General features: G+C 36.5%; 1 protein-coding gene across 6 annotated transcripts in view; it reads left to right on the plus strand.

Annotated features, from left to right (window-relative positions):
* Positions 1-19,862, plus strand: part of LOC115212791 (serine/threonine-protein kinase MRCK gamma) — a 428,828-nt gene that overhangs the window by 147,172 nt on the left and 261,794 nt on the right. For 2 of the 6 annotated variants that reach the window (XM_029781487.2, XM_029781485.2), the window contains exon 2: positions 5,393-5,417. The exons of the other annotated variants lie outside the window; for them this stretch is intronic. The gene's annotated coding sequence lies outside the window, so the exon portion shown is untranslated. The remainder of the gene's footprint in view (positions 1-5,392; positions 5,418-19,862) is intronic. 6 annotated transcript variants of the gene reach the window in all.

Consider the following 19,862-nt stretch of genomic DNA (forward strand, 5'->3'; position numbering starts at 1 on the left):
GAAATGGCTAGATACTTGTGAAGGTAGTGCTTTGGCATAGCTGCACTTGAAAGAGTGAAAGTAATAATATAAGAAGGAGATATGCTGTGACTGTGAAGACCCAACAAATGAAGTGAGTTCATAGCTCGCAGGATGGCCTGCTGTGCTTCTCTTGGACCGTAGGGCAACTTGCTGTGCTTGAGGAGACCTATTGAGTCAAGTACATCAAAATAAAAATCAAATGGAAATTGTAGTTGTGATACCCGTGCTTGTGGCACGTAAAAAATACCATCCGATCATAGCCGATGTCAGCGCCGCCTTGACTGGCATCTGTGCCGGTGGCACGTAAAAAGCAACAACCAATCGTGGACGTTGCCAGCCTCCTCTGGCCCCTGTGCCGGTGGCACATGCACATAAAAAGCACCCACTTCACTCATGGAGTGGTTGGCGTTAGGAAGGGCATCCAGTTGTAGAAACACTGCCAGATCAGACCGGAGCTTGGTGCAGCCTCCTGGCTTCCCAGACCCTGGTCGCACCGTCCAACCCATGTTAGCATGGAAAACGGATGTTAAACGATTATGATGATGATGATGATGAATGACAAAATGTCACTGTCTCCAAGAAATCTTCATTGATGTTGTTGGTAGTTTTTGCCCGCCTCTTACCATTAATTCCAGTATTTCCATTGTACCTCACTCATTCACGTAGAAGCAAACACATATATAGTTCCATGCGCATACACACACTGACATATCCATACATACATCTGCATGCTCACATGCATGTACACATGCACATGTAATCATACTTATTCAACCATAAATGTGTGAACACACACACACACACACATTTACACACATGGTCCTCCTCATTTAAACACACATACTCACACCCACACGCAAGTACATACTCATTTTAACACGCACACACAAATACGTACATGCTCATACAAGCCACATGTACACATTCATACACATAATTAACCTATAATTATACTGATTCTTATGACTATAATTAATCGTCAATCACGATTAATTAGACCCTCTGTTTTATGATTGCTGTTTATCATAAATACAATTGCTGTAGCAAATGTGTAGCAAATGCCAGTGAAATGTTGATTTGTACCTGTGTGTGCATGCATGTGGTTATGTGTATGTGTGTGAGTCTAATATCATTATAAATTACTATTGTTGTTGTTACAAGTGCAGGGGATTAGCATAATTGGTAGAGATATAGACAAAATGTATTGTGATATTTAGTTACATCTGTCTGTCTGTCTGTGTGTCCGTCTATCCATCTTTTTGTCTATATATCTATCTGTCTGTCTATCCATCTGTGTGTGTGTGTGTGTGTGTGTGCGTATGCATGCTTGTGTATGTGTGTGTGTGTGTATGTGCGCGCACATACATGCACAGACGTGTATGTGTATACTATGTGACTCTCTACAAATGCATATTGAGCACTATGGGATTTTGTTTGAATAAATAGTATCTGACTGCACGTGTGCATGTGTGTGTGTATATATAATTAAATAATAAGGGTAGAAATTGATATTAATCAATTAAAACCAGTGGCTTAGCATATTTAATAATCCGAAGATTAAAAGTTGTGTTACATACAAAATTAAGAGGAATGACTACTAACTAAAGTGGACATTTAATATGCTAAACGTAGATGTCAAATTGCCATTACCACGAAGAGTGTGTTCTCAAGAAAAATCTCAGCAAAAACACCAAAATGTAAAACGGAGGAAGACAAATGAAAATTGTTCATTTTTACATTTTGGTGTTTTTGCTGAGATTTTTCTTGAGATTTGACGTCTATGTTTAGCATATTAGGTGTCCACTTTAGTGGTCATTCCTCTTAATTTTATATATATATATATGAAACAGCTTACTTTTTAACCATGTTCTGTTGCCACTTGGACACATGGTACTTGTAGCACAAAACCAATACAACTTGAAGGATAAAAGAGTGGGACTAGTTCTTCCCACCATAATGATAGTCCCCTGCTGCTTTGTGTGATAATTTAGTAAGCATTTAAAAAGGCTAAGAGAGTAAACAGCTACAGAAAATTTGGAGGGTAAGACCCTAAGGTAGATATGTATCATTATACTTAACTAGTATCTGGTATCCCATGTAGCTACATGGATGCTGTGTATTTACTTGTTTCATTCATGATGCATCCGTGAGTGGAGTAGTGGTAAGTGCACTTGGGGCTAGGCTCTTATTTCTGGAAACGGGTAGTAAGTGTACTCAATGCCGGGCACTTGCGTTTGGAAATAGGTGGTAAGTGTACTTTCAAGCTGTATGACTAACTAAAAAAATTTTGTGATGCACTGGTCTCCGTATTCTTTGATATGTATGAAATGTTGTACTGGTATACCTAAATAAGTGATCAAAACCTTAGTTTGAATATATGTGTGTATGCATGCATGCGTACAATTTTTGTTAGGTATGCAATGCTAACTTGAAAGCTTTAGTGCAAGTGGACTAAAGAGATGGCTGATCTATAAAGAACAACACGGGAAGTGTGCAGGGGCGAGACATGCGATGTTGTTACTACAGACGTGATGACTTGCCAGAGGATAATAATGAAAGCTGTGTGTCAGTGAAGATGACATTGATGGTATGGTTAGATCTTAAGAGCCTTTGATTCACAAACAAGATCAAAATGGTACAAGATCAGATGAGTGGTAATACTTTGTTCTTCAGATCTGCCCAAGTCATGCCAGCACAGAAGGATATTAATTAAAAGAATGATGATAAGAAGACACACAAACACACATATATATACGTGTGTGTGTGCATGTATGTATATATGTATGTTTGGTTGTGTGTGTGTGTGCTCAGGTCTGACTGTTTCATTCCACCTTCTCTAAAGATAGTTACAAATGGTGATGGCAACCAAATTAACCCTTTCCTCCTTATCGTTGTGGTAGTTTATATAATCCATGCTTATACTGAGAATTATCCAGGGTAGTCGCTTAAGAGTACAAACAGCTCAACATCAAACTGGTTCACAGATCTTCCAATTTAAAATCTAAATCTTTATACTTGCCTACATACACATGTATGTATGTATGTATGTACGTATATAGATATATCTTTTCAATTTGTCTATGGAAATGTTTTGAATATGCAAATAAAGCTCCTATTCCATTATGCCGGTGACAGTCTAATGATGCTGACTGCTGAACCAGTATTTTGGGGTTGCATCGAACCATACCGATATATTGTAGGATAAATATAATAATAATAATAGTAATAACAATAACCCTAGGATGAAATTTATACACATTTACTGTATCGTTATGTGCATTTTCACAAAACACACACACACTCACACACACTGCATACATAGCTGAGCACTTGTTGACTGTAGTGTTCATTTCTCAATGTGTTTAATCAATCAAGTTTTTGCCATTATTTAAGTTTTAGCCACATGTGACTTGGAAGAGAAGATCTAGCTAGTGGATTGTAAGCTTGGATTCCATTAATCAAGCAAGCCAAATGATGGAGATTATTGCAAGCTGATGCAAGAATGCAGTGTTTAGTGCTACTAGGCTGTAAGGGAGGCAATCCAGATAAAATTAAGTGTGGTTAGCTAAGAGATTTTAATACCTCGTTATTCCCTTTGATGTAGTCATTAACTGCTGTTAATTTCTGCATTGATTGGTTGAAACTGTCCCTTGAGAGATACTCATCTGTGGTGGCAATAGGAATTCACTTCAGAGATACAGGCTGCTTCAGTCTATGCTGCTCCTCAAATGTACCTTCCTCATATTCTAAAGTGTTATGTAACTGCAGCTTTTGCTTGTCTGAGAAGCTACATATATTAAAACAGCTGTGTTATTTCTCTACAAAAAAATCCGGTATTATTTCCAATCAAGGATGAGCATTTCTCTTGGGATATTTTTTAACCAATCAACTGAAAAAATAATGCTAGCTAAAAATTACCACTAAAAGAAATTATGAGAACTAAACCTGCTTAATAAAAGTTAACTATGGTCAGAGTGCTTTCCATGCATTCCCTTACATTGTGGCAACCTCAGTGCCTCACAACTACAGCTTGCAACAAGTTCCATCTCATGGCAACCAAGCTTACTCATAACCAATAAAACAAGCTTCTTTAAGTTGCATTTGGCAAGCACCTGAATAATTACGCACGTGACTTCATGTGTCTGAGACTTCAATCTTAACGACATATAAATACAAATTCTATGCAATGTATTTTGTTCTCTTTTCCTTTAGTGGCACACTTAAACATGTGTATATGTGTGTGTGTGTATGAGAGAGAGTGTGCGTAATGCATATGCACAAATAAATATATACAAATACATTTATATGCATGTGTGCTTCTTCATGTTTACATATACCTCTCAATGTATATTTATAAATGCATATGCTTCATCATCATCATCATCATCATTTAACGTCCGCTTTCCATGCTAGCATGGGTTGGACGGTTCAACTGGGGTCTGGGGAGCCCGAAAGCTGCACCAGTCCAGTCAGATCTGGCAGTGTTTCTACAGCTGGATGCCCTTCCTAACGCCAACCACTCCGAGAGTGTAGTGGGTGATTTTATGTGCCACCGACACAGGTGCCAGACGAGGCTGGCAAACGGCCACGCTCGGATGGTGTTTTTATGTGCCACCGACACAGGTGCCAGATGAGGCTGGCAAAACGGCCACGATTGGATGGTGCTTGTTACGTGCCCACAGCACGGAGGCCAGTCGATGCGGTACTGGCTACGGCCACGTTCGGCTTATATATCATATATATGTATATGCACATAGACATGTGCACAGAGGTCTGCTTAAACACAAAGACACATGTATTTATGTGTGTGTGTGTGTGTGTGTGTGTGTGTGTGTAATGAAAATACGGTTGTATGTATGTGTGCCTCTTCACATCTATATATGCTTCTCTATATACTCATATATGTATATACGTATACTTATATAATGTGTGTATATATTTATATATATATATATGTGTGTGTATCATTTTATATATATATGTATATACACACACGCACGCGCGCGCACATATGTATATAAATAGATGTGTGTCTTCTTCATATTAAAAAAATCTTAGGATCTTTCTGGAATTTAATTTTTTAAAATTTCCTTTTTATTATCTCTAGTAATCTACCAATTTCTAATTCTTTCTCTTTCCATCCTCTCTCTACTCCTCGTATTCTTTCCATTCTCGTCTCCTACTCTTCCTGTTCTGAAACTTCTCTCTTTACAAGTGATTTCTGTTGTTGTTGTTGTTTTTTTTCTTTTTCTGTTTTTCTTTTCTCTTTCCCCCTCTCACTTTACTCTTCTATGAAGATTAGAATTTTTTTTTTCTATTTTGTCTATTGACAAAATTAATTGCTGTAATGAAAATATCTTAATAATTTCAGATATTTTCTCAAAGATCTACCAATGGTAAGGTTTGTTTTAAATTGAATCTCTTGCCTAAAGCTAAAACCGTTTGTTTGATATTTTTTTCTTTTTTTATTATTTTGATTTTTTTTTCAAAATTTTCATTAAGCGATAATTTCAAATCCAATTTATTATTTCTTCCTTTTATTTATATACATATTTTTTTGATTTATTTTGCTAATAGAAATTCTAGCATAATTTTTGCCAACAAAAAGTACTACTATTAATAAATAAATAAATGAATAAATAAATACATAAAAAAGACCTCCTCCCCACTAAAAAAAAATCAATAAAATAAAAAAGCCAACAAAAGGAAAAAATGGGAACAAAAGTTCAAAAAACAAAAAAGTCAAAAGCAGACCAAATTTTCAAAACCCAGAAATATGACAAACCAATAAACGAATTAATTGTTAAGAAATATTTTATTGCTTGAGTTTCTGGAGCAGACAAACTAAGTGGTAGGTGGGTTTTGGTGGTGGTGGTCGTGGTGGTGGTGGTTGTGGTAGTGATAGTGGTGGTGGTGGTTCAAATAAAATTAATTATTTATATTATATTTGATATAAAGACATACTTTACAATGGTTTAATATGTCAGGTATAATTTACAATTGTCACCCCTGTCTCTGCCCTCCCTCTCTCTTTCTGCCTCTTTCTTTTTCTCCCAATATCTTTCCCTTCTCTCTTTCATCCAAATCATTCCTTCTCTTTCTCTCATCCTTTCTCTGTATCAATTTCTCTCTCTCTACTTTCCTCTGCCTCTCTGCCATTCCTTGCCGCTCCCCTCTCTCTCTACTTTCCTCTGCCTATCTGCCATTCCTTACCTCTCTCTCTCTTTCTCTCTCTTTCACTTTTTACCTTTCCTTGTATCTCTCTACCTTTCTCTGTCTCTCTCTTTTCTTCCTTCTCCTCACTCTCCCTCTTTCAACAAAATTGTCAGAGATCACAGAAAATCAATTTTTTTTTATATATTTCAATCTATTACATTAATAATTCTATCATTGCTAATTATTTCTGTTCTCTCTTCCCTCCATTCTTTCCCTCTTCCCTCCTCTCTCTCTTCTTACTCCTCCAGCTCTCCTTTGAAGCTTTGTCTTCATCTTCTTGACATCTACTCTTTGCTTTATATCTCTCCACCTGCCATTTCACATCTCTCTTCTTCCCATCTCATCCCTCCACATCTCACCTCCTCTCCTCATTCCTTCTCCCTTTTCTCTTCTCCCACTTCTTTCTTTCCTTTAGTCATTGTTCCTTTAACAACTTAGTGCAACTCATAGAGTACAGGTTGTGGACTTTTGACCTTTCATAATATTAAGCATTATTCCTCAAGGAACGACTATATATCTGTTTACTCCAGAGGAGCAGACATCCTAACACTGCCGTCATTTCCTTGTGGTTGCCGAAGGCAGAAATGTTTTGGCTTATCAGAAAATTTAACAATTACAGTTTTCTCTCCTACTTACCTTGTAACCACTGTTATTTACTGCAGAGAGGAAGGGTGAGATAGAGGGAGAGAGAGAAATTATACCTTAACTTTCTGGCTATTTATCTAAGTAGAGAGGAAGCTAGTTTATTGAGTAATACCATAGTGCATCAGTAAGAAAGTACAGAGCAATGGGTTACAGCTTTATTGTTATCAAAGCCTTCCGTTCATCAAAGTTTTCAATCTAGATGTATATTAAACTGGTGGTCACTGTTGCTATAAATCTTGTGATGTCAGCTTGTGAAGCTTTGCTTGTCTGTCACCTTGTTATAGTTCTATGGACGCTGGAGATTTGAAGACAATAGAACATCAAAATATTTAGCTTCGTCCTTTCATGTGGGTTGGAAACCAATTTGTATTTCTTTTCTTCCTTGAATACTTTATTCGTTTTGCTAAACAGAAATTCTAGCATAGTTTGAGCCGTAAAATTTATACCCACCACTTCCCAAAAATAAAACAACAAAAACAAGCTTGTAGACTTTGCTTTTCATTGTCCAAAGTTTTTGTGGAATAATTACCTGACACCTGCTCTCCTGGAGCTGTTACAGTCAGCAATTCAATAAGATAGCATGCATATTTATGGTCATAAACACCAGTGGTTTTCAACCAGGGTCCATATGGCCCTTGGGGGTCCATATAAGATTTTGTCGGCAAAATATATGTGCAATGAATTGGTTATACTTTTACAATGCACAAAATATTTTAACAAATTTTTATATACTTTTTAATAATATTTTATTTAAAAAATATAATGGGTTTTTTCTAAACATCAAATGGCTATGAGGATCCAGTAGAGGAAAATAGGAACAAAAGGGGTTCATAGGTTAAAATTGGTTGAAAACCACTGATATACACTGTAGGAATGATAAAATCGGTACAGTATTGGACTTGATATATTGGTGTATTTCACAACATTTATGTTGTAATTTCACTTCCTGCCATGGTCAACTTTATATTTCATACTTCTAGGGTTAATAAAATAAGTACTAATTAAGTACCTGGGTGGATTTAATTGACTACACTCTGTTCCCTAAATTTCTCTTCCTTTGTACTTATGCTAGAAACCATTATTATATTCGGTAACATGGGGTTTGTTACATTGGACTCAGTTTCAAAACAGCTCATAGCAGCTGATGTAAATTCAGTTGTCTAAATTTACATTGTTAATTATGTGCAAATAAGCTTTCTGGATGGTCAAGATGTTTGTCAGAGCAAAGCCTGCTCTTAACCCTTTAGCATTCAGATTACTCTGTCTAATGTAATGCATATTCATTCACATTGATTTGAATTATAATCTTGTGTTATCTTGTAGCTTTAAGATTCCACAGATGTCATTGTATATTTTTTACAATGACATTGTAGAGTAAGTGTGAGAGATCAGATCTGGTCAGTTTGAACATAAAACAGGTAGAAAATTTGAGGCTGTATATGGCGAGTTTAAATGCTAAATGCTTAAACTGCCTGGTTTGGGTTTTTAAGGCTGAGAGTTACAGTCTTGATTTAAGGAGACTAAAGAACTTGGTTTGTGTCACTAGTGCTGTAAAGAACATAAAAGGTGTTTTATAATTCGGAAATATTGTGCTGGCTGGGTGAAGCAGTAGTTCAACAATTTCTTGGGTGTAAGAAAACTATTAGTCAATAGATTTTTCTTCCCGAGCAGTGAATGATGCCAAACCAGGGACTCGTCTTGCAACAACCTCAAATGAACCAAGCAGATAAATCAGTGAAGAAACCCCTACACGGCCATTCAATCTGCTAGAAATAATTATTTAGTCCTTTAAATCATATTTTATTGTTTTAAAGGAAGTTGAGTACGCCAATGATAATGTAGCCTTATATAGACTGCTGTTGGAAAGCAACATGTGATGGTCATAGTTGGAGTGTGTGTGTTCATAATGCTGCTCACATTACATCTGAATATGGAGGCCAGAAGAGGTTCTCTATGATATGTATAGCCAGGAATTTGAAATGACTCACACATCAAATTTCCCATCTTTTGCCATCAGGATATTGCGCTGGAATGGCAGAAATAGTGGAGTGTTCAGTTAATTGACTCCTTTATGATATTTAGCTTCATCCCTCTGGGTGCTGGGTTTATTTCCCACTGGCCTATTAGAGTCCTGCTTTGACGTTTATCCACCAAGGACTCCATAGGATAATTGCTATTAGTGCACCATTTTTGTGCTATATATATATGTGTGTGTATATATATGTGTGTGTATATATATATGTGTGTGTATATATATATATATTATATATATATATATATATATATATATCTATGTATATGTATATACGTATATATATATATATATATATGTATATATATATATACGTATATATATATATATATATATATATGTATATGTATATACGTATATATATATATATATATATGTATATGTATATATATACGTATATATATATATATATATGTATATGTATATACGTATATATATATATATATATATATACACTCACACACAAAAAGAGAGCTAATTTTAGAGTGTGGTATGTATGTATATATTATATATATACACACACATGCTTATACACACATGTATACAGATGTATACTTACACACTCCCCATCTTTCTAATGGATACATTATTTTTCTTTGATTGCACATGTCTTGAACATCTACTTGTGTTCTCCCCTACTTGCTGGTATGTGGTGTTGAGCGATCAGGGGAAATAGTTGGGCACTTGCTTAATGGCTTCCCATATATATATATATATATAAATAAAATCTCTTTGACAGTGAGATTCAGCGATTCAGCTGTTATGTCACTACTGGGTTTCTGTCACTGATGATCCTGGGCAGGGTGAAATCATATCATATGGTAGTTCCAGCGCCTGTAGCAGATGATTCTCCTCTTCCAACAATATACATATGAGTGCTTTTATGCACCATGCATCCATATGGGAGGGTCGCCAAGGTAAATAATGCAGTATTTGGTGTTCTTGTGCATCCACATTAAGTTAGCTTTAACGAATGTCTTTTGATATTAATACTGCTTCTGTCACTATTAATTGAATATATGATTATGTGAAAACTTTTCTCCACTAATTCCATCCTACCTATGCAAGCATGAAAATATGGATGCTAAAGCACTGATAATATTGATTATGATGATATATATATATATATATATATATATATATAATATTAAGTCTTGCAACATACATTGCTATGCCTTGCTGCAATGTAAATGCAGTGTCACAGAAGTGTTTGTTTTCTTGGGATAGAGTTAATGAAATTATATATGCAGTTGACAAAATATGCTGGTTTTCATATGCTTAATCCATGTATACAGATATTAAAATATATATCTGTGTGAGACTCCAGACTTTGAAGTCTCTGTGTTTCATATGTTACATATCCAATCATCTGAGGATTATAATTTCATGGGCTATACTTGCTCACATACACACATTCACACATATCAATGAGAAATGATGTGGAATAAAATGTGATGTTCTGCATTCATATTTTCCAGACTACCATGACTGTTTTTTTTTGTGTATGCATTTGGGGTTGTGGTGTAGCCTAGTCTGATATATCAGCCTTTATCCAGCTAATATATTGTATATTGTTGGAGCAATTTACAGCTGGGTATCTTTCTTGTTATTAAACATTTATCTGTGAAGTAAGAGTCTTGAAAATTACTTTTTCTCATTCTTTCCAACTGGAGTTATGTGACTTGTTCAGTTACATAATAGTAAGGCTCTGTTTAGATTTGATCTTCTTATCATATGGTCAGTAGAGCTGCACCATAACCATATAGCCACACATATTTTTGTCGCTGACAGAGGCTGACTAGTTTTGCCAGGTTCTGACTTTACTCATGCTTTTTATGAGTTGACAAAGGATCCTCTATGCTGTCACTGACTGGCTTGAAATAGCAGCCAAATCTTACTCATATTGAATTTTGCTATTTTGGATAGTGAAAGGACACATATGATAATGTAGATCAACATTCTGCTAGAAAAGGAAAAAGACAGGATAGTAATCACAGTGAAAAAGCAGCCTCTGTGTGGTCACTGACTGGCTAGAAATAGCAGCCAATTCTCACTCATGGAGCCCTACTATCTTGAATAATGAAAGGATATGAGATAATGTAGGCCTACATTCCTTTTAAAAAAGTAAAAGAGACAAGATGATTATGGTCAGGTGTTTTTTTTTTAATTATAGATCTGCTTCTTTAGGGTTGCTCTGGGTCTAAGCAACAATAATAACAACAACATACTTTTCTGTTAGAATTACATATATACAGCATCTATAAATGCCAGTATATAACAGCTTTTATTAATGATATAAAAAACATGAAGTAGATAGAAGTAGCATTAAACATGTAAAAGGAAACCTGTGTGATAATAACAGTACTCAGGGGTCACATTGACTTGTTAATTGTAACTGGGGGAGAATCCCAACGTGGTTGTTTTGACATTATGGATAGATCACCTCATAACTACTAAGAATGCATGTTATAGAACAAATTGGATGGTTCTTCAGTTAGCCACCTATATCAAGAAATTATTTTTTTTTGCCTCTTGAAAAATAATAACAAAATCAATTTTCTGATTTATAGCATATATTTATATATATTTTTTTGCTTCTGGATTATTTAGTGGTTTTTATTTTCTATTTGGAAAGATTTTTTTTTTACACTGCTTATTTTGAGCACCAATCTATTGATTTCTAACTTGTTATGTGGAGTTTGATTCGAGATTTTCGAAGGGGTAGAGTTGTGTTCTGGTTTCAATATTTAATTTTTTTCTCTCTTCACTCTGAAAATTGCTTCCAATATTGTTTTTTATTCGCTATGTTCTTTTGTTTTTTTTTTTTTTTGCATTTCTATTTTTTCTCCTGAAATTTTGAATCGACAAAACTGATATAATTATTTTAAATGACCAACAGGCTAATATTAATCAAAGAATGATCTATTGAAGTGAGGTGAAATCAAAACTTAAAAAAAAAAGTAATAATAAAATACTGAAAATTGAAATTTAAAATCAAATCAGAAATCGGTTATAAAAACAAGAAAAAACAATAACAAACAAAATCAACCCGAAATAAACTGAAATTTAAAATTTTTATTTTTTAAAAAATCAAATTTGAATTTGAGTTTGTTTTTCAATTCCCAGGAACCCTACCCACGCAACTTCAGTTTATTAAAATAAACATCATCTGAGTTTTATAATCGATGTGAAATTTTAATTCACCCCCATTTCTCTCCTTAAGCAACTAAAATGAAACTGTAAAGCTAAAAATAACACCCTTTTTCTGCTCCCCCTCCAAAAAAAGAATGAAATGAGAATAAAAAACATTATTCAAATTGAAAATTTTTGTATTCCTCGTTTAATTTTGTTGAGCAGTCAAGTAAAACATGATATATATATATATATATTTAACTTCTGTGTGGTTGTTATTTAAAACACATTTGTCCTTAAGATGGCAATCTGTATATTTTCACTTGTTTTTTTACTTTTCTTGAAGTTTGGTATTTATTTTCTGTTATATACATATGTATGTATGTGGGTGGGTGTGTAGGTGAGTTTTCTTAAAATATATATAAATGAGACAAAAATTAAACAACAAAGTCAAATAAAGGTACATTACATAACATATGAGATAAATTCTCGATTTATTGAAATCGTCTCTGCTTAGTGGCAGTTGATGGTATTAACATTGAAAGCGGTGAGCTGGCAGAAACGTTAGCACGCCGGGCGAAATGCTTAGCGGTATTTCGTCTGCATTACGTTATGAGTTCAAATTCCACCGAGGTCGACTTTGCCTTTCATCCTTTCGGGGTCGATAAATTAAGTACCAGTTACGCACTGGGGTCGATTTAATCGACTTAATACCTATGTCTGTCCTTGTTTGTCCCCTCTGTGTTTAGCCCCTTGTGGGTAATAAAGAAATAGGTATTAACATTGAAAGAAGGGAGGATGATCTCAAGAATCAAGAATTCTCAAATACTCATCATGCCTTTCAAGAAAAGACAGTCTGATTGTCTGAAGACAACTGGATAACTGTGGAATTGTGTTTTTGCACCAGTAAAGGTATCATCGGCTCAGCATTTGTCTTATCTTAACTTCGGCAGACATATAGACATATACACTTAGACATATTCAAAAGGGAATAGAAAACATTCATGGCTTAAGCAGTTTGCATAAGTGAAATGAAATTGAGCTAAGAAAAAAAAATCTCAGAGTGGTCATTGGCATGTTTTGGAAAAAAACAAAGATGAATAAAATATCAAAGAACAGTCAAGATTAAATCATGATGTATTGAAATGATCTTACTTCCCGTGATAGACCAATAATCACTCACTGGCAATTGGTATATATATATATATATATTCTTTTGATTCAGTCATTTGACTGTGGCCATGCTGGAGCACCACATTTAGTCGAACAAATCAGCCCCAAGACTTATTCTTTGTAAGCTTAGTACTTATTCTGTCGGTCTCTTTTGCAGAACCACTAAGTTAAATGTAAACACACCAGCATCAATTATCAGGCGATGGTGTGGGGACAAACACAGACACACAAACATATATATATATATATATATATATATATATCTATATATATATATATATACATATACACACACACAACAGGCTTTTTCCAGTTTCCGTCTACCAAATCAACTCACAAGGCTTTGGTTGGCCCGAGGCTATAGTAGAAGACACCAAAGGTGCCATGCAGTGGGACTGAACCTGGAACCATGTGGTTGGTAAACAAGCTACTTACCACACAGCTACTCTTGTGCCTATATATAATATCTTTTTTTTTTTTTTGCCCTAAATCAGAAGCCATTATATTTTGCAACATTTCTTCTGTCTCTTTATGTTCCGAGTTCAAACATCACAAAGGTCAACTTTACTTTTTATCCTTCTCAGGGATCAGTAGAAGAGTACCAATCAAGTACTGGTGTTGATGTACTTAACTAATCCCCTCTCCTTAAAATTGCTGGCCTTGTGCCAATATTTGAAGCAGTTATTTAAAAAAAAAAAAAATTTGTTGTCAGGTTAATGCAGGCTGGTAGATAAATAGTCTTTAGAGCATTGGAAAAATGCCTTGCAATAATTGTTCTGGCTTTTAGAATACTGGTTCAAATCCCACAGAGGTTAAGTTTGCCTGTCACCTTTTCGGATTTGATAAAATAAAATATCATTTGATTTAACTGACTGCCTCATCTATACTAGCTGCTGGCTATATGCCTGAATTTGAAATTATATTTGGGTAGTGAATGAAAAATCTCATAGGGGGCAGAGGACAAAAGCAGTAAAGTGCTTGAGAACTGAATCAGTAAGGTGCTTGGCAAAATGCTTAGTTGTCTTTAGGTATATTTTGAGTTCTAATGCTACCAAATCAATCCAAGATCAATAGAGTGCTTGGGTTAATTTGATGTATATACTTTTCTAAATTCATAACCTAGTGATCATGTTAAAAATCATAATTTCTGTTATTTATAAAAGTGCTCATGCCATGAGGGGCGTTGAACTGTAATGAGAAACCTTATATATATATAGCACAAGGCCAGCAACTTTTTCAAGGGAGAGGACTAGTTCAACCCTAGTGCTCAGCCAATTCTTATTTTATTGACCACTAAAGGATGAAAGGCAAAGATGGTCTCAACAGCATTTTAACTCAGAATGTAAAGAACCTGAAGAAATACTGTTAAGCATTTGGTTTGATGTGCTAACAATTCTGCCAACTCTCCCTTAAATAGTAATAACAATGGTTTCAAATTTTGTCACAAGGTTTTTAATTGTGGCAGAGGAGGTAATTTGATTACATTACTTATTTTATTGATCCTGAAAGGATGAAAGGCAAAGTTTACCTTGGTGGAATTTGAACTCAGAACATACAGATGAACAAAATTCTGCTAAGCATTTTGCCTAGTATGCTTATAATTCTGCCAGCTCATTGCATTAATAATGATGATGATGATGATGATAATACTGATAATAATAATGGTTTCTACTTTAGGTACAAGGTTTGTAATTTTTGAAAGGAGAAGGTTAATCAATACCATCAACCCCTTGACTGATACATTACTTTGTCAACCCTGAAACTATCAATGAAATGTAGTAGTAGTAGCAATGATAATTCTTTCTAATTTTGTCACATTTCTAATTTTGTCACAAATGACAGTGCCCCAGCATGGCCACAGCTCGTGAGCTGAAACTAGATAAAATAAAAAATAATTGCAATCTTGCAGCTCCTTCTTCTTGGTCCTGATTTCAGTTTCATAGCTTCACCTTTTGATTTTCATCCTTCCATGGAGGTCAATAAAATAAGGTACCAGGGTCCATATAATTAATTCCACCCTGTTCTCAAAATTCTTCAACTTGTGTTTCGGTTAGAAGCCATAATTGTTATTTATAAAAACCTGTTTTCGATACTTGATAGATTGACATTCACCTTTCTCGAGTTAGTTTGACACAAAATCAACCTCAATTTGTACCATGTCTAGCCTAGTCTGGGTTCACAAGGTCATGTCAGTTATTTTAACCTTCCCACACCGTCACCTCTGACATCTTTTGTCTCTGGTTACTCATTGGCCTAACTAACTGCAGTTAGTATTGAAACAAGTGCAAAGGTCAAACTGCATTGCTGGTTAATGATAATTAACTTCTATTTTCCTATTTTCTTTTCACTGCAGCCCTCACTTTCCATGTCCAGGACTTCAGTCCCTAAATATTTTTCATGTATATGATACACTCCAGTTTATTTCTTTAAGTCAGGACACTGTATACCCTCCCTTCTGCCCCCCCCCAACTTGATAGCCATGTTGTCCCTTCCAATCATTACCACTTACACTAATGGTTTATGCCACTACTTAGATCTCTCTGATAGTGGATGGTGGTGATATTTGTGAGTTAGTATCCCATATTCAAGCAACATTTTTACCAAGCTTCCCACACTACCTCTGCATCGATCATAGATAGTATGAGGCAGGGGAACCTATTCATTAATTACTTTGCTGGATTATATCATGATCATATTCATGACCATAATCATGATCACCATCATCATCATTATTGATCCATTTTCCCATTGTCGCATGGCTTGGATGGATGTTCTCCAGCAGCATTTTGACACTTGTCACCATCCTTTTTTCTCTAAGGTTATATTTGTTTTGCTCTTCTACAAGTTCCTCTCTCTCTCTCTCTCTCTCTCTCTCTCATACGCTCACACAGGGTACACTTGTGTGTGGAGTACTCAGTCACTTGTATGTTAATTTTATGAGTAGGCTGTTCTTATTTCTTTATTGCCCACAAGGGGACAAACAAGGACAGACAAAGGGATTAAGTTGATTACATTGACCCCCAGTGCGTAACTGGTACTTAATTTATCGACCCCGAAAGGATGAAAGGCAAAGTTGACCTCGGTGGAATTTGAACTCAGAACGTAAGGACAGACGAAATACCACTAAGCATTTCGCCTGGTATGCTAACGTTTCTGCCAGCTCGCCACCTTATGAGTAGGCTGTTCTGTTGATCAGATTGACTGGAGCTTTTGTCACTTTAACTGATGTCTGTGCATCTGTAAGAAACCACTCTGCCACCCTTGTACATCATTCACCTCTAGCCCCATCTCTAACTATCAATTTCCTCACACACCCTTATAAATTTATCCTGCCCCACTCTTTTCATTCCTCAGCCTGTATTTTCTCTTATACTGACTCTATTATATCTTGAGGGTATGCTCTGACTCTTCAATTCCAAGATCTTTGTCTCCTTTCTAGCTACTCTTACCCACTCCTGTATTATGAAGAATAGCCATATCTCTTCTGTAGTAAAACATCTGTGCTCAATCCTCCATCATATTTTAGCATCTCAACTCCTGGCACAGAGCTACCTCCTTCGTTGCTATAACCTCTCTCATGTGAGGGGTCTTCATTTCCAAAGTTACTTTGCAATCATGTTATGTAAAATGCACCCAGTACATTCTGTAAAGTGGTTGGCACTAGCAAGGGCATTGAGCCATAGAAACTATGCCAAAGTGGATGCTGGAGTTCAATGCAGTTTTCTGGTTTGTAAGATCTTGGCCAACTGTTCAAACCCATCAACCTATATCTGCTTGGAAGACAGACACACACACACACACACACACTTGAATCCTGCCTCTTAGAATCTACATTCTTATATACATTAGGTAGCACTCTGTCGCTTACAATGACCAGGGTTCCAGTTGATCTGATCAGCAGAACAGCCTGCTTGTGAAATTAACATGCAAGTGGCTGAGCGCTCCACAGACATACGTACCCTAAGGTACATAGTTCTCAGGAAGATTCAGTGTGACACAGAATGTGACAAGACCAGCTCTTTGAATTACAGGTACTACTCATATTTGCCAGCTGAGGGGACTGGAGTCACATAAAATAAAGTGTCTTGCTCAAGAACACAATGCACCACTGGGAATTGAACTCGCAACCTTACGATCATGAGTGAATATCCCTAACCACCAAGCCACGTGCCTTGTATGAGTTAAGAAGCAGTTAAAAGACTAGGTTTTAAGAAAGTTATCTCATGTTAAAAGACTGCCTCTAAAGATTTCCATCTGGTCCAAACCATAGTTAATAGTTTCTAACCCCCTTACCTTGTGAGTGATTCTGGGTGAACAGAAACTGGGAGTCCATTAAGGTGGCGAACTGGCAGAAACGTTAGCACTCCAGGCGAAATGCTTAGCGGTATTTCGTCTGCTGTTACGTTCTGAGTTCAAATTCTGCCAAGGTCGACTTTTGCCTTTCGTCCTTTCGGGGTTGATAAATTAAGTACCAGTTACGCACTGGGGTCGATGTAATCGACTTAATCCCTTTGCTTGTCCTTGTTTGTCCTCTCTGTGTTTAGCCCCTTGTGGGTAGTAAAGAAATAGGTATTTCGTCTGTCTTTATGTTCTGAGTTCAAATTCCACCAAGGTCAACTTTGCCTTTCATCCTTTCGGGGTTGATAAATTAAATACCAGTTATTCACTGGGGTCGATATAATCGACTTAACCCATTTGTCTGTTCTTGTTTGTCCCCTCTGTTTTTGGCCCCTTGTGGGCAATAAAGAAATAAGAAACTGTGAGTCCTTGAATGAATACCTTGTTTATAGAACCAGGCTTTTTTTTTTTTTTACTTTGGAAACTGTCTGGCTGATTTCACATTATATTAAGAGTACAAGTGTCTTTGGAATATTCAACCATTTAAACTGTTATATAATTAGTAAGCAGTTCAGTTGATCAAATAACTGGAATAGTCTCAGTCAAAACTGACAGATAGCTATTTTCTTTGCTTTGTGTGTGTAGTTAGTATGTGCATGTACAAATAAACAAGTTGTCAGCTTGTCTAAGTAAATTCAATGAACTTTTTAGCTTTCTGGAATGATTTTAATTTTGCAAAGAAGTTTTAAGTTCCAGCCTCCTCTCTTTCTCTCTCTCTCTCTCTCTCTCTCTCTCTCTCTCTCTTTCATCCTCTCTCTCTGTCTCTCATTCCTTCTCTCCCTATCTCTCTTTCCCTTTCTCTAACTCTTATTGACTCTCATTCCCATTCACTTTCTCTCTCTCTCATTCCCCCTTACTGTCTTTCTCTCATTTCCCCTCTCTCTCTCTCTCTCATTTTCTTTCTAATCCTTTCTCCCTTATTCCCTCTCTCTAACTCCCTTCTCATTCCCTCTCTCTAACTCTCTCCCATCCTCTCTCTCTACCTCTCTCTCTTTCCTTCTCTCTCTCATTTCCCCCTCTTTCTAACTCACTCCCTCATTTCTTCCCTCTCTCTCTCTCTCCATTTCCCTCTCTCTACCTCTCTCTCTTTCCTTCTCTCTCTCATTTCCCCCTCTTTCTAACTCACTCTCTCATTTCCTCGCTCTCTCTAACTCACTCTCTCATTTCTTCCCTCTCTCATTCCCTCTCTCTAATTCTCTCTCTCACATTCCCTCTCTCTCCCATTCCTTCTCTCTACCTCTCTCTCTTTCCTTCTCTCTAACTCTCTCTCTCATTTCCTCCCTCTCTCTAACTCCCTCTCTTAATTCTTCCCTCTCTCATTCCCTCTCTCTAATTCTCTCTCTCCCATTCCCTCTCTCTCCCATTCCTTCTCTCTACCTCTCTCTCTTTCCTTCTCTCTAACTCTCTCTTTCATTTCCTCCCTCTCTCTAGCTCATTCTCTCATTTCTTCCCTCTCTCATTCTCTCTCTCTCTAACTCTCTCCCTGTCTCTCTCTCTCTCTGAATCACAACATCTGACATCTTGTTTCAAGAGCTTTCTGCTTTAATAATTAATAATTTACCTGTACTATAAAGGAAGGTGTTCAGTGTACTGACTGACTGAAAGATGAAACTATCAACCCTGCCTGCCAATAGGTTTATTTTAATTCACTTCATCATCATCAGCAGCATCATCATCATTATCATCATCATCATCATTCAGTGACCACTTTTCCATGCCTGCAAGGGTTAGACAGAACCTGTTATTTGTTGTTATGGCAGGTTTTTTCCTGCTGGATTCCCTTCTCACCACCAACCCTTGTCTGTTCCCAGAAAAGGTGGTATTTCCCTATGACCAGACATACTTAACATGGAAGACTAGAAATAATGAACAACCCCACTTGTATGATGGTGATGCTCATTTACAACCATCACATGATACCAGGACAAGAGTGTACACCCACACACACACACATGCACACACATCATCATCATCATCATCATCATCATCGTTTAACGTCTGCCTTCCATGCTAGCATGGGTTGGACGATTTTGACTGAGGGCTGACAAACCAGATGGCTGCACCAGGCTCCAATCCTGATTTGGCAGAGTTTCTATAGCTGGATGCCCTTCCTAATGCCAACCACTCCGTGAGTGTAGTGGGTGCTTTTTATGTGCCACTGGCACTGGGGCCAGTCAGGCAGTACTGGCAACGACCTCGCTCGAATCTTTTTACACATGCCACCAGCTCAGGTGCTAGTAAGGCG

The sequence above is a fragment of the Octopus sinensis genome, linkage group LG6 (genome assembly GCF_006345805.1).
Source record: "Octopus sinensis linkage group LG6, ASM634580v1, whole genome shotgun sequence".
NCBI classification, from domain to species: Eukaryota; Metazoa; Mollusca; class Cephalopoda; order Octopoda; family Octopodidae; genus Octopus; species Octopus sinensis.